General features: G+C 40.9%; 1 pseudogene, besides 14 other annotated features; it reads left to right on the top strand.

Annotated features, from left to right (window-relative positions):
- Positions 1-479: 479 nt before the first annotated feature.
- Positions 480-576: a mobile genetic element.
- Positions 577-1,645: 1,069 nt separating this feature from the next.
- Positions 1,646-2,272: a mobile genetic element.
- A 509-nt stretch (positions 2,273-2,781) lies between these two features.
- Positions 2,782-3,073: a mobile genetic element.
- A 1,805-nt stretch (positions 3,074-4,878) lies between these two features.
- Positions 4,879-5,235: a mobile genetic element.
- Positions 5,236-5,264: 29 nt separating this feature from the next.
- Positions 5,265-5,298: a mobile genetic element.
- Positions 5,299-5,303: 5 nt separating this feature from the next.
- Positions 5,304-5,675: a mobile genetic element.
- A 1,790-nt stretch (positions 5,676-7,465) lies between these two features.
- Positions 7,466-7,518: a mobile genetic element.
- A 631-nt stretch (positions 7,519-8,149) lies between these two features.
- On the top strand, positions 8,150-8,697 carry CR43360 (annotated as a pseudogene).
- Positions 8,698-8,726: 29 nt separating this feature from the next.
- Positions 8,727-9,098: a mobile genetic element.
- Positions 9,099-9,382: a mobile genetic element.
- Positions 9,383-10,092: 710 nt separating this feature from the next.
- Positions 10,093-10,372: a mobile genetic element.
- Positions 10,373-10,843: 471 nt separating this feature from the next.
- Positions 10,844-10,946: a mobile genetic element.
- Positions 10,947-11,356: 410 nt separating this feature from the next.
- Positions 11,357-11,431: a mobile genetic element.
- Positions 11,432-11,957: 526 nt separating this feature from the next.
- Positions 11,958-14,098: a mobile genetic element.
- Positions 12,496-13,519: a mobile genetic element.
- Positions 14,099-14,314: the final 216 nt, after the last annotated feature.

Raw genomic sequence — 14,314 nt, 5'->3', positions numbered from 1 at the left:
TGAGTCAAGCTATCGTCGATGACTTAGCTGCGATGGGGGAACGGTGGAAAATGGTACACTAGGACGTTTTCATACAAATTATGAAATGCTTTGAATGAAAAATATAATGCTAACAATTTCATTTAAAAGCGCGGTCTGCGCTAAATGAGTATTCAATATTATTAATATCCAGAAATTAACTAACTCACACAATCATTATCTCTTAAGCAATCCCAACATCTTAAGTCAAGGCAAATCAACTAACTCACACAATCATTATCTCTTAAGCTATCCCTACATCTTAAGTCAAGGCATCACTCTTATCTTGAAAGCTTTAGGCTCTTGCATTTCTCTCGGCAGATTGTATACTGGGTGATAGTCTTAACTTACATATGTATATTTTATCGTTATATTTAGGTAAATTCAAAAAATGTTAAGAAAAGAAAGATCTATCTATATACAATCTATGTAAAATCTAACTACATATCTGTTACATCTTGTGAATGCATGGCGCATAGCTTGCCTATGCGAACTCCATATTCTCCAGCGTCCTGCATCGCTGCTTCAGAAACGATGCCATCGATTCACACACTGGAACTGAATTTTTGAAGTCTAGTCCACTCTGTATTGCCCTTAGCCACAGAATATTGGTAATGTTTGCCAATGTTTGTAATGTTTTGTAATATTGCCAATTCTTTAGCGTAAATGTCATCCGATATTGCGAATGGTTTCCAGTGCAGTGTCTCTCAGAAATGATACTAAAAGTTGTAGATTTTTAATGTTTTAATGTTTTGTCAAATTGTGGCTATTATTACTATTAATTTTTAGATATTTTCAAGAAATGAATACACGTTTTATAGTAGAGATTTCGAACGGTTATAATTCATTTCTTTAGGTTAAGCTTGGCATCGAATCGCGCATACATAGGTTACGAAAGCGAATGTTAATGAGCGACTTAATTACAGAGCAAACAGCAGAACGGTAAGGTGCGAGAGCACTAGGAAGAGAGAGAGAGAGAGAGAGAACGTAACCGGAGATAGTGCAGCACAGCTGATATGCAATTAAGTTTAAATGTGTCTTCAAAGTTCGCATGTTTACAAACAACAAGTTAAGGTATTGCCTTCAGCTCAGAAAGCCAACACGGATCATTTAGATGCTTATTCTAAATGCTTTTCTGAGCCCTCGTAAATAGATAGTTAGATCTTTCTTTTCTTTACATATGTATGTGCGCTTTTGAAATTTTAAAATTTTTTGAAATTCACTTATAAATAGCGAAAAGTTAATTAAATAAAAAAAACGTTCTCATGTTACTATTCCACCAACGACGATATTTTGACGCACATGTCAAAAAATTAGAAATACCGATGTGACATCTTGAGAGGACGCAATATGTCCTAATCCAGCACAGCATATCAAACGTGAATTGGAATTTTTTAACAATTTTAAAACTCCCAGAATTATGTTTTATTTTTGAACGATCATAAATCATTGAATAAAGAATTGCGAATAGCAATTTGAAAGTATACGATTTAGTAGCGACATTAAGATACAGATGAAGATAAAGACCGTCATGTACAGGATTCTTTGCCAACTGGTGAGAGCTTAAATTGTCATTATTGTCGATGTTCCAGATTCTCCGCAGCCAATAAAGGGTACGCCCGTTGGATGAAAAGTATGTAACTGGAAAAGGATGCGTTACGAAGTATATATTTTCTTGATCAGAATCAATAGCCGGGTCGATCTGGCCATGTCCGTCTGTCCTACTGTCCATGTGAACGTCGAGATCTCAGGAACTTTAAAAGCTAGAAGGTTGAGACTCAGCATAAAGGTTCCAGAGGCATAGACGCATGTGTTGATATTTTTTCACAATTTATTAGTTTTGTCAATTTCTATCGATCTGCAAAAAACAAAACTACCACCCCCGCCTTTGAAAAATTGTTGGATATTTTTTCATAATTTTATTAGTCTTGTAAATTTCCATCGATTTGAGGGAAAACGTGCCACGCCCACTCTAAGACCCTAAAACCGCCCAAAACTGCCACGCCCACACTTTTGGAGATTGCTTTGATATTTTTTCATAATATTATTAGTTGCTCACTCTAACGCCCTAAAGCTGCCAAATCGGTCACGCCCACACTTCTGAACAGTTTTTAATTTTTTTCTCATTTTATTCCCCTATATCGATAACGATATCCCAGAAAAATGATGAAATTTTGCGTTCGCATTCACAGTATGAGTAACAGTGAGTAACGGGTATCTGATAGTCGGGAACTCGACTACAGCGTTCTCTCTTGTTTTATAATGAAATTTTAGATACATTGTCGATGCCAAATATCTGAGTACATGTTTTACTCATGTCCAGTGCTCACTGTGGGGATCCTTGTTACGCTACGCCTATCTAGACATTGTAAGTAAAATGTCTCGCCTTGGTGATACCGCCAACCACATGAGTTCTGCTGCTTTCTGCTCATTGACTCCTTGGCATCCATCAACATCAACACCTCTTTGTCGCATTTGCACTGGAAAGCTGCATCCAGTGGATTTGCAGCTGCTATACAATCCTTAATGCCGTGTCGCTGAAGCAGATTCTCAATATACTGGCTCTGACTTAACATTATCGTGCCCAGCTGGCCTTCTCGATATACTTCAAATCCAAGAAACATATGCAACTGTCCGTGACAGTTTGACGGATTGAGCGAGTTTCCATTTTATGCTTATGAGATCATTTTTATCTTGACAAGCTAGAATTAGATCGTCCACATTAGACCGTCTTTTGTACATGGATTAAACCCAATACTACGCAAAACTCCATCCAATTTACAGTTCCACTCTCTGTCAGACTCTTTAAGGCCGTAAATGGCTTTCTTTAGCAAAAGCACGACGTCCGCATGATCTTTGGCTTGAAATCCTAGGGGCTGTTAAACCGCTATTTAAATAAGCTGTACAGACATACATTTGGTGCATATGTAATTTTAACTGTACAGCCAGGGAAAGTATGAAACGAATACTTTCCATCCGACAAGCAGGTCAAAAAGTCTCTGCATAATAAATTTCATACCGCTGTGAACAGCCCCTGGCTACTAGGCGTGCCTTGTATCTCTGCACTTGGTCATTGGCATCCCTCTTCACATTTGCAGCCTATAGCTCGTTCTGTTCTCGGAGGATCTACTTTCTGCCAAATCTGGTTGTTCATAACAGCGTCGTACTCTCGATTCGTGGCTTACAAACATAATTCTGAATCAGGACATTTGATTGCTTCTTCCATAAGTCATTGTAATGCTTTCGCGAGCTTCCAGGCTTGCCCGTGCGAATAGGTTTAGTTCTGCCAGGACCCACCCGTTTTCCAATCTGCGAGTTGTCATTATCCGAGTTCTGCGAGTTGTTTTCAGCTGGGCCGTCATAATCATTGTCACCGTCTTTTTCGCTTATAAACTCGTCAGCGTTGCTATCATTTTTCATGCCTAACTTGTATGCTTTTTCGTTGTATGAACTGGGCGAATCGGGCTTGGCTTTGCCATCAGAGCTTAAGTCTTTGCTGCAGTTGTCCCTCTCACCTTCCAGTTAGCCGTCTGAAACACCACCGTCTCGTGACAGGTCAAAGGATACGTTTATGATAGGTTGAAATAAGTATTAATCCTTCTGCGAGGAAAAAAAATCAAAATGAAGTGAAACTGACCCGGCGTCTTCTTCATTCTGGAACTTATAGCAACAACAACAGTAGCCAGTAATCATTTAACTCCGCCGCTGCGACCAACGAACCACGGACCCGTAATATATTTTAAATAGTGTGCTAAATCGTAGGTAAAATGTTGTAATGTAAAGAAAACAACAACAGGCACACTGTGAAGTTAACTCATAATAACTTTCATCCGTATGTCTTAAATAAACGAAATAACTCATTAAGAGGATTCTTAATGGATTCTGGGATGGCCAGGATTCGTCTCAGGGTTTTATATTTGGTTCAGGTGGGGTTGCTGTAAGAAAATTCGTAATTGGTTATTGGGGGTTTATTCCAGGTAGTTAAGGGGTTTACAATAGTTCTCCAGGCGGTGAATGACTTCGTTGTGGATCTAAATGTCGTTCGGCCCCGAGGTTGTTCTGCCGTGCCGGTCGACGGGCAGCTCGCCGGAAGATGAGCGCGTGGACCCGCACTTAAATCTCGGGGTGTGAACTCAAGAGTCTCCTGCGCTTAGAATACCGAGGTTCACAATGCCTGTGGACGGTATAAAAATTGGAGAGGCCGTCCAGGTCTACCAGTTAGTGGGGAATGGTTGAGAAGTCTTTCAGGTCCACCCAGGTGAGAATGGATGAGGGTCTGGTCAGGTCTACCCAAGCGAGAATGGTTTGAGAGGCCAATAAGGTCTGTCAAAGTGACAATAGTTTGATAGGCCGGTCAGGTCTACCAAAGTGAGAAGCGTTTGAGAGGCCGATCAGGTCTGCCAAAGTGAGAGCGTTACCAATGATGGGTAAAGGCTACGATAGTAGGCCCTGGGTTACTCGGGTTTGGGTTGAGTCTTTACCACTGGTCCTTAGCTGCTAGTCCTCTCCGTTTGTCTTGCTAGTTCCACCGTTGAAGATCGACGGAGGGCTGCAATCCGCCTTATATAGCGGTTAGGCGAGGTGTGGTGTGCCCGTATATCCCGACTTATTTTGGCCACATTAGTGTGCCCGACGTACTTTTGGTCATTGTGACCACCAAGTGCGCGTGCGTGTTTTGTTGAAATTCAAAATTTTTCTATCTGTTTATTTAATGGTTGTTTCTAAATTTTTTTATGTGACTTATTGATACTTATTGATTAATGGGCGCATCCTGCGTTATGTGACTTCATTATTTGTATATCTCTATTTATACTTATTTATTAATGTGCGCATTCCGCGTCACAACCTAAAGCTGTAGAATTAAGGAATAGGTTAGAAAAATTTATAGAAATATTATCTTTATCTCTGATTATATTCAGTAAAATATGAATTAATCTGTTTTTGTGGTATCTAAGGGTATGTTAAGAAGAGGTTGTAAGAGGGCGGAGTCCGAATGGATTTCACAGGGAGGGTGGGTATAGAATGAGGCCAATAACATCTGGTCCGTACACTTTATATCTGAATATAATCGAATTTTCAGCTATCGGGTCTCTGTCTACATTATTATTTCAGCGACACTCTGGTTCATCTTAACACAAAACCCACTTCCATTTTCCCTGAACATGTCAAAAAAGTAGACAGAGTCTTTTTAGGTGGACTGCGTTCATTAAGTGTATTAAGTGTGTAAGTGTATGTATATTAAAAAGTAACGAAGCTTTGCAAAAAAAATGTTCAATTTGATAGTCATGCTAGAAAGCAGGCATAAGCAGAGCAACTATCTCAAGACTATAACGGTCAACAGCTATCAGGGGCATCAGTGGCAGAGTTCATATCAGTGGCATTAAGAACCTTTACAGCAGCCGATAGTACTAGGCCCACAACAGAACTAGATTTAGCAGCTCCACATTGGGCAAAAAATCAGTTCTGACCATAAATATATGGTATGTTTTTCTAAGTACAGAGTTACCATACCCCACTTTTTTTCTTTTTCGACAAAAAATTCGAGTTCTAAAATTACCAGAATGCGTCTAGATCTTATAGACTGGGGAATAATAACTATACAGCAGATGCTCTATCCAGAATAGCTACCGGATAGCTAAATAATATTAATAGACAAAAAAAAAAAGGTCGAAACGAGGGCTTCTGCAAGATAGAAAGTTACATACGGAGACAAGGTCCTGAATTTTGTTAACAATGGTAAGTTGCGCCATAGTTACAAGGAGAAAGAGGGACAATCCGGAAATGGTTCGCACACGTCCGAAAGTCGTCATCATCCAAGCGGAAAGGAAATCGTACAGCTAGATCCTTCCGATGGATCCCATAAGGAGGATAGGGTAGAGCAAATAGTACTGAAACAACGCGGGAGAGTATTGCCCATGCGTTCGGCAGCATTGACGAGGTCCGCGCCACGACAGAAGATTCCAAGGTGTCGGTCATTGAAGTTCGTGGGCTCGACGAGCTTGTTTAGACACAAGCTTCCGGGAGCACAAAGGTGTCCGGCTGTTTTATTTGCGTCGCTTTCAGAAAGAAGAACACGAAGCATCAAGCAGGTGGAAAACAATGCTCCTCCGGATGCAGAGGTGCTTGCCAGAAACCGTTTCCATGCAACTGATTTAACTTTTTTTGAATCAGTGCAGGGTGTCGCAGGAGTTGATTTTTCAGACCGTTCGCGATCTAAAGACAGAGGTGGCTCTGCACAGCGAGCCCCAAAAGGTTGGTAAGGTGGGCGGTCTCTGGATTTACAGCTGTTACAGCAGTCGATTACGCAATAACATCGCTGTCAGAGGGGACTTTGACTCCTGGGCCCTAGAGTGGACCTTTCCACGCACAACTCCCAGAGGCAGATCAATCCTAGAAACCTCCGCTACGCTGGACGTAGCACTCCTCAAAGGGGGCAACCAACATATGTCCAACCGGGCCCGGAGCAGGATCAGCGAAAAGTGACCCGTGGGACAGAGTCTATAGGATGGTAGTTACGCGCATACAAGTTATCCAACCCATAAACATAGCACTAAACCGCAGTTTATACACAAATTTCTAATTCCGGTTTATAAACTAATTTCAAACTCGGCAGCATTTCCTTTGCCTTTGTTTTTGTCATTGCCTTTGCCAGCATTTAGTTACCCCATAAGATAAATAACCAAACTTAAACTAAACACAGCTTCTGCCTGGAGACCAAGCAAACTTATTGCGCTTCAATCGAACTGCACCAGTCAGCAAATTTCAATTCCACAATGGAGTTAAGTAATTTCAGAATAAAGCTTTTATTCTAGACATAATTGAAAGTTCAAGAAGTTTCAAAGGAAAAGCTTCTAACCGAGGCGATTGGATTAGGATTAAGAATTATAAGATCAATCTGATTCGGGACAACCGTTCTCGATGGTTTCCAATAAAGGATAAGCAAAAAACCAGTGTCGTGTAATAGTGTAAGTGAATAGGTTTATCATAAAAAAATATAAAATTATATTAAAATAAATTTTTTTTAAAATTTTATTTGAAATATTTAAACAATGACAATTTTAATTTGTATGCCGTCATTAGACCCTACTGCGTCATACGGTCGAGCGGAACTGTGAGGAGCCTCAAAACCAAAACGGTACGAGGACCCAATCGGATTTCCAAAAGGGCAATCAAGCTGCACCCGAAGAAGATCGCCGATTTCTTCAACCAATGTTTAAGAGAGGAAATGTTTCCCGACAGATGGAAACGCCTGATACTCCTAGTCCTGGCTAGCCAGGCAAGCACCCAGTCGAACCATACTCGTACAGACCCATCTGTTTGCTGGACACGATTGGCACGGTTATCAAGAAGGTGATCGCGGCGAAGCTCGACTTTCTCCGAACCAGTAGTGGGTCCGGAGATAAATACCTTAAAGGTCCCAGGCTATGTTAATAATGAAATATAAAACAAGGGAGAATGTTATAGTAGAGTTCCCCGACTATCCGTTAACCGTTCCTCAGCGGGGCTTTATATAGATATTGCCTATAAAATGAGAACAAAATTAAATATTGTTTGAAGGTTAGTTATTTTTGCGGTTACATAGCCAAGTAACGGAAGTTGCCGCTTATTGTTCTTTGCGCTCAACTTCCCGATTGAACCGAATTTCGAGTCGCTGTTTCTACCACCTCGTTGTTGTTACTGTTGCCATGGCTGCTGAAAATATTGGAAACGTTAACGGTGATGCAAACAAGGTGACAAAAATTGTCAACGAGCTCGAATAACTTGATTGGGATGAAATCGAAAGTGACTCGGCAGAGATGTTTAATAACATTCTCGTAACGCTCAAATCCTCTATTCGGCGGAGATCTTAAAGCGAACCTCGCAAATGAACTCCCACTCAACTTTTGATGAGGGCATAGTTTCGCATGATTGTGGGCACCAGCAGTGTTCACTCAGGAATAGGGCACCGTCGCTGGCTACCGAAATTCGGCCATTCTAACTTGGTCAACATGGACCCACCCACCAGTAAGCTGCCGCAATCCAAAATGCTTCAGGACGGCCAGGGTTAAGGACAGGGTGCCAGTGGCGCACCAGAAAACGGTGGACCGGAGATCCGTGGACAACGGAATGAGTTCTTCGGGACCAGGACAGCCGAAAAAGATGCCCGGCATGCCAGCTCATCAACAGCAATCGCAACAACAAGGAGATGTTTAGCAACCACCGCCGCAAAAGTCATCCCGCGGCAACGTTCCATGGTCAGGGCTGCCACAAGAAGGACGCAGTGGAATTGTTAAGCCACATTACGCCAGGGCACCGACACCTTCATAGAGTGTGGATCAACAAGTGGGCCAGGGGGCACTTAGCGGCATGAAGCCACCGCCGATCTCGGAACTGGCAATGCGGAAACAGCCCTTGCAGAAGCATCCTACCCCGCGTCAACACCAACATTCCCATCAGGGTTCGTTAGAATACGTTTCTTCAGGAATGCCCGGATGTGGAGCGCAGCTGGTGAAGAAGGAGATGACGCACGAAATCCCGGTGGATCCATGGCGCATCTTTATGGCCCTGCGATCTAGTTGGCTGACTGAGTGCACTTGGTAACTATTGTTCAATTCCACGATCCAGTTCTTTGGCACGTCAAAACTGCCCGGCCTGTTGACCTTGCTGCTGGAACACTTTCTTGCCGAGATTTTCAACAAAGTAAGAGTAAAACTAGATTAAAGTAAAGAACTAGATTCGTTAAAAAGTATGAAACAGGCAAAAGGAAGCATTTGCGACCATATAAAGTTTTGTATTCTTGATCAGGATCAATAGCAGAGTCGATCTGGCCAAGTCCGTCTGTCTCTCTGTCGTCTCGATCTAGCTAGAAGGTTGAGATTACAGTTTCTTGAGACATAGACGCAGCGCATGTTTACTGACCCATGTTGCCACGCCCACTCTAACGCCAACAAAACGCACAGAACTGCCATGCCCACACTTTCAAAAATTTTTTGGTTATTTTTTCATAACTTTCTTAATCTTGTAAATTTCTATCGATATGCCAAAAAACTTTTTGCCCCGCCCACTCTAACGCCATGAATAGCATTTTTCAAAATTGTTGGCGTAGCAGTTTTGTTTGTTTGTGGGTGTTAGAGTGGCAACAGAGTCAACAAAGTTGCGCTGCGTCTTTGTCTCTAGAATCTGTATGCTGAATCTCATCCTTCTAGCTTTTATAGTTTTAGAGATCTCTACGTTCTTACGGACATGGCTCGTTCGATTTGGTTATTGATCCTGAGCAAGAATATGTATGTATATATACTTAATATGGTCAGAATCTTCCTTCTGCCTGTTACATACTTTTCAACGAATCTAGTATTCTCTTTTACTCTACGAGTAAAGGGTATAACATGAGAGAAAGCTATAGTCCTGTTCCTCGACAAGTTTAACCGTTTTGTCAATGCCATATTTGAAAGCTTGAAACGATATAATCATATTCGCTCAAACCAACGAGGAGTGCATAATATAGCTAAAGAAATTCCTGGAGATGTCAGCTAAATATGGATTGAGCATTAAGTGGAAGAAATGTTCTTTCTTGGAAAAGAGGATCAGCTTTAAAATCTGGCTAGGAAAGGAAAAAACACAGGCTGTTCAGAAGTGTGCTCGAACCAAGAACATTAAAGACATTCTTAGGATGGACAGGATTTTTTCGGAAATTTGTACGAGGGTAATAGCCCGACAGGTAACAAATTTGTTATTCCCAACAGCACTGGAAGCGTCTGGCTGACCACTCTATCAGTAACGGGTATAAAAATCACTAAATTAAATACAATAAACGTTCAACCTCGATATGATTACAAAATAAATAAGTAAAACAAAATACAAAAATCATAAAGACATTTTTAATGGACCATTTCCGCGACTAGAAGCGGTATTTATTGGACCCTCTACATCTGGCATCTGTAAGATGCGTGTTGGTTCTGGTCCTCCGTTCCTTGCTGATATACGTTTTCTACGGCTGCGGTTGCACTATGTCAGATCGGATGCAAGTGTGGACGCCTCGAGGATTGGTTATGAGACAGTGCTGGGAAATGCAACCGCAAAATGCAAAAGCTGCGGCATCTAAGATCTTGTCTGAGGGTTACTGCACTTTAAATCATTCGCTCACTGGTATTATCGGATGGCAACTATGTTAAAGCATTAGATTTGTGTCAAAACAGATTTGCTAATCGTCGTTTAGTATTTCAGCACACATTACTGAAATGTCCCAGAATAATGACAGTGATGGTTCCGTTTCAGTGCTTCGTGAACTGGCGTATAAATTCAACGCTCATATTGGTGCGCTAAGTGGAATGGGCTCAACGGAACAAATCGCTGGATGCATTATCGCCCGAGTACTTGTTCAAGGAGTTCCCTAAGCCCGACATTGTTGGAGTTGTTCCCTTTTATCTTGAAAGATGTCATCATTCTGGGCATTATCTTTCTTATCCATGATTGGCTTATAATTACCACCACTCATCATCCGCTGACTCTAATGGTGAAGTTTGCACCTAAAGAAAAATTTGGGTTAATAACACTGCAGATGTCGAAATTTACTGAGTACCCCCAAAAATAGATGATCGAGTGGCAGACTGCTTCAGGTGCAGGGACTGAACGACGTGTTTCGATTCTATGGTTGCCTCAAAACCTTCATCGATGACAGCTTTTATGACTGATTTTAGGCCGGGAATAAGCGAAGAGGAACCAGCCGCCAAAATGGAAGAGAGCGTCTACTTTCGATCTCCCTGGTTTGTATGTCAATATACAACTGTCCTCTTGGATTCTGGAATTGAATTGCTATAGCTTAGCGTTGAACTTCCTAGTGTCCAGGGCGAAAGTAAGCGGCTGATGGTCGGTAAAAACTTTTATACAACCTGCGCCGTACAGATAAGAGGTGACGTTGCCCAAAGCCCACACTATTGCCAGCATCTCTTAGGCGATGATAAATTTGAGAAAGAACCGCGCTTAAGGCATAATTCGAGTTAAGCATTGGTAGTTAAATGAAAAATATTACCTAAATCGGGGAACGGCAATACTTTGGAAGTTGAAAGTATAGCTTATAGATCATTAAAGGCTTGCAAAGCCTGCTCATCGAGCTCAATCGGAACCTGTTTTGACTGGGAAGTCAAATTCGCTAACGTCAATACTTTCCCCTTATCAGGTTAGTTAAAGTCTTTGCGTAGTTTCGTACGAGGTAAAATTGGAAATTTCATATCGACTATGGCCTCCACCTTTTTAGCATCCGCCTTGATTCCGTCGATATTAAAATCAAATCTAAAAAATTGTATTTTTTACATAAATATTTTAATATTCAACACTTATTTATAAGCAAAAAAATCCTCTCAAGAAAAAAAAAAAAAACCAAATAACTTTATAATATTACGTTATTTTTCAAAAGAAGGGAGATGTAGTGTATGCGGTTGCATACATGCATGCCTTCCTTAGCATATTCAAAAACCCTATACCTATGTGATGTATATCGCAGCCGCTCTTCTTCTGTCCTCAGCAGCAGCGCAGCACTCTGATCTACGGCTTTGTTTAAAACAAGTTATGACGACCCAAATAATACAATTTAAATTTTGCCTTTATTTTTGTCGTTAACATATTTCTAATTCGTCTCTTCTTCAGGCAAAACAAAGAAAATGATATATATACCATTATCATTAGGTACGATTTAGCGTCTTACGGTATGAAGTTGCGGTCCTTGTTTTTCGCGCTTCTTTTACCTTTGTAGATTCGTTATTTTCTATCTCATTATATCCACTCATTGTCAAATGTTTTGTTTTATATGTAGACTCCAAAATTTCCTAGTACTCTTCTATGTCCAGTAAACGGTAACTTGTTTACATCTTTAGCATCGTATGATCCTTCCAGGTGGATTTTTTTGCGGTTTGTTGTTCTACAGTTCTATAGATTAATGTATCATATAGAAGCATTCCCTATTCTGACACTCAATCGGTCCCAGCATTAGTATTTCATTTGACACAACTCCAAGACAATTATATGTAGTTTGTGGGGTTATCGGAAGAGCTGTATGGCACCACAAGGAACAAGATTGGGACGACCCTGACGACGACTTTAATGCTTATTCTGACTACAGCAGTGATATGACGAACTCTCTCTAATTATCAGTTTCAGTTTAAAAAATTCCATGATGCTTTCTGCTCCTATAACCCCAATACCAGCCACCAGCCACTGCGAGGGTCCAGAACCCTAGTTAATTTTCATATTGTTAACCAAATTGGATTTCGATACTCGCCAAGATAAGGGTCGGTGTGAAAACTTCGTAAAATGGGTTGCGACTCTTTAAGAGTTTTTCAACTCGTACGCACTGCACAAACACGAAAATCACCAAAATATACATTCTGATCCCAGAATAATCCAACAATTGCACACAATACATGGCAGTGGATATTACATCACGCCGGAAATTTCTCAAATTGAATTACAATAAGAAAAATTCAATTGTCACAGTCCCAGATATACAGTTGCGGTAACAATAATAGCACCATAAGCACATTTCGTGTATGTCCCAGCGTTTCTCTATTTTCTGCCACTTTTTCATCATTTTACTCACTTAACTTAAATACTACAATGATTTTCAATCGAAATAAAAAAATTAGTAACACATCTAATCTTAAAGATCTTAAAGGTGAAGCGAGGATTAAATTCAGTTCGTGGTGGACGACGAACATAAGACCAAGAGCCTTTCCCACCAAACAACACAATTTTGGTCTCATCTGACCACAAAATGTTGTGCCACATCTCCACAGGCCAGTCCTTGGGAATCTTGGCATATTCGATTCGCTTTGCCACATGCTTAACAGTCAAAAGGGGGACTTTATTTGGGCTGCACGCATTAAGGTTGTTTTGTCCTAAGCGTTTGCGAACAGTTTCCACGCTTTCAGCTATCTGAAGCTCCTTCTCCAGTTCCGTCGCCGGCTTAAAAGGCTCCTTCTTGCCTTGCCGAACCAAGCGCTTTATCTCCACGTTGGACATAGAGGGCTTTCTTCGCCGTGTTTCGTTCTTCTCGACAAACAGCAGTGCTTTGCGGATCATGTTGCTTGAACAACCGACAATGCGGCCAATTTCAGCGTATTTTTTACCTTCAGAGATCATGTTTTTAATCAAATTTCTTTTTTCGACGGTACAATGCTTTCCGCGACCCATAACTAGAGAATTTTTGGAAAATTTTCAATTAAAACCTTTAATACAACTCCTTTTTTCAAAATTTGTCGAAAAAAAAACCAAAGCAATCACTCCTATTAGTTTTATTCAGCAAATACGTGGTCAGTGCTATTTTGGTTAACGCCTCATTTCGCGCACTTTTGCAGCAAGTGCCCAAAAACAAAAAGAACCGTTACATTGAGAGACTAAAAATGTCTTTCTCATATGGTACTTATTATTCATGCAATCTGACTTTAAAAAATATAAACATTTAATAATTTTATGATTATGAAATGAACTTTTCACCTGCAGTAGTGCTATTATTTTAACCGCAGCTGTATGTTGGCAAAGTACTTGAAGGTAAATCTGCAGCTTCTCTTAGCAGATCCCACATTCTGCACGCCGGTATTAATCGATTTTTTCAACTCTGGTCTGTTTTTACGATTTTTCTATAACTCCCAATACAATTTTTGGTTGGGTTTTTATGTTTTTGCTCTTCCTCATCACGCAGATTCGGTCTTTTATGGAGACATCAGCAATCCCACAGAGCGACAGTTTACGGACACACACACGCACTCAGAGGACCTTGTCTACGTTTTCGAGTACTCCTTTAAGAATGGAGCGCCTCCATTTACCGCAGGCTATCACTCGTCTGGTCTCATTAAAACGGAAATTCGGTCGATCTCCGGAAGTCAAGCAGCAGCAGTGGATGCTTATCTGCATCGGAGCCATGTGGAATAGCTCACAGTAACGTAGATTATGGAAAACCCAGATACATTTGTATTATTTGCCGCACTACGCTGTCATGAAGCTGGATAGCCTGACTACTAAGTGTCGCGAGGTCTCTGATTAATCAAAAACTGCATACTTCCAAGCTTCTGAAGCAACTCTGGTGAAACGGTCCGTTATAACTGGACCAGCATACGATTGGTAGTTGCAGATTGAAATCTCTATAGAGATAAAATCTTCAGTGTACAGCCAGCCACCATATAAAAGATAATACTCCAAAGTCCTCACCTATGCATCCCACGCAACACTACCCTTACCAAACACCACGCACTATTTCCTGGTGAGGTCCATTTTTTGACTCGACTAAAAATCTACAGACTCTATATATGAAAGATATTTAAAAAGA

Source organism: Drosophila melanogaster, chromosome 2R (assembly GCF_000001215.4).
Source record: "Drosophila melanogaster chromosome 2R".
NCBI classification, from domain to species: Eukaryota; Metazoa; Arthropoda; class Insecta; order Diptera; family Drosophilidae; genus Drosophila; species Drosophila melanogaster.
Note: the sequence above shows the minus strand (reverse complement) of the source record. Positions and strands in the feature narration are given on the sequence as shown.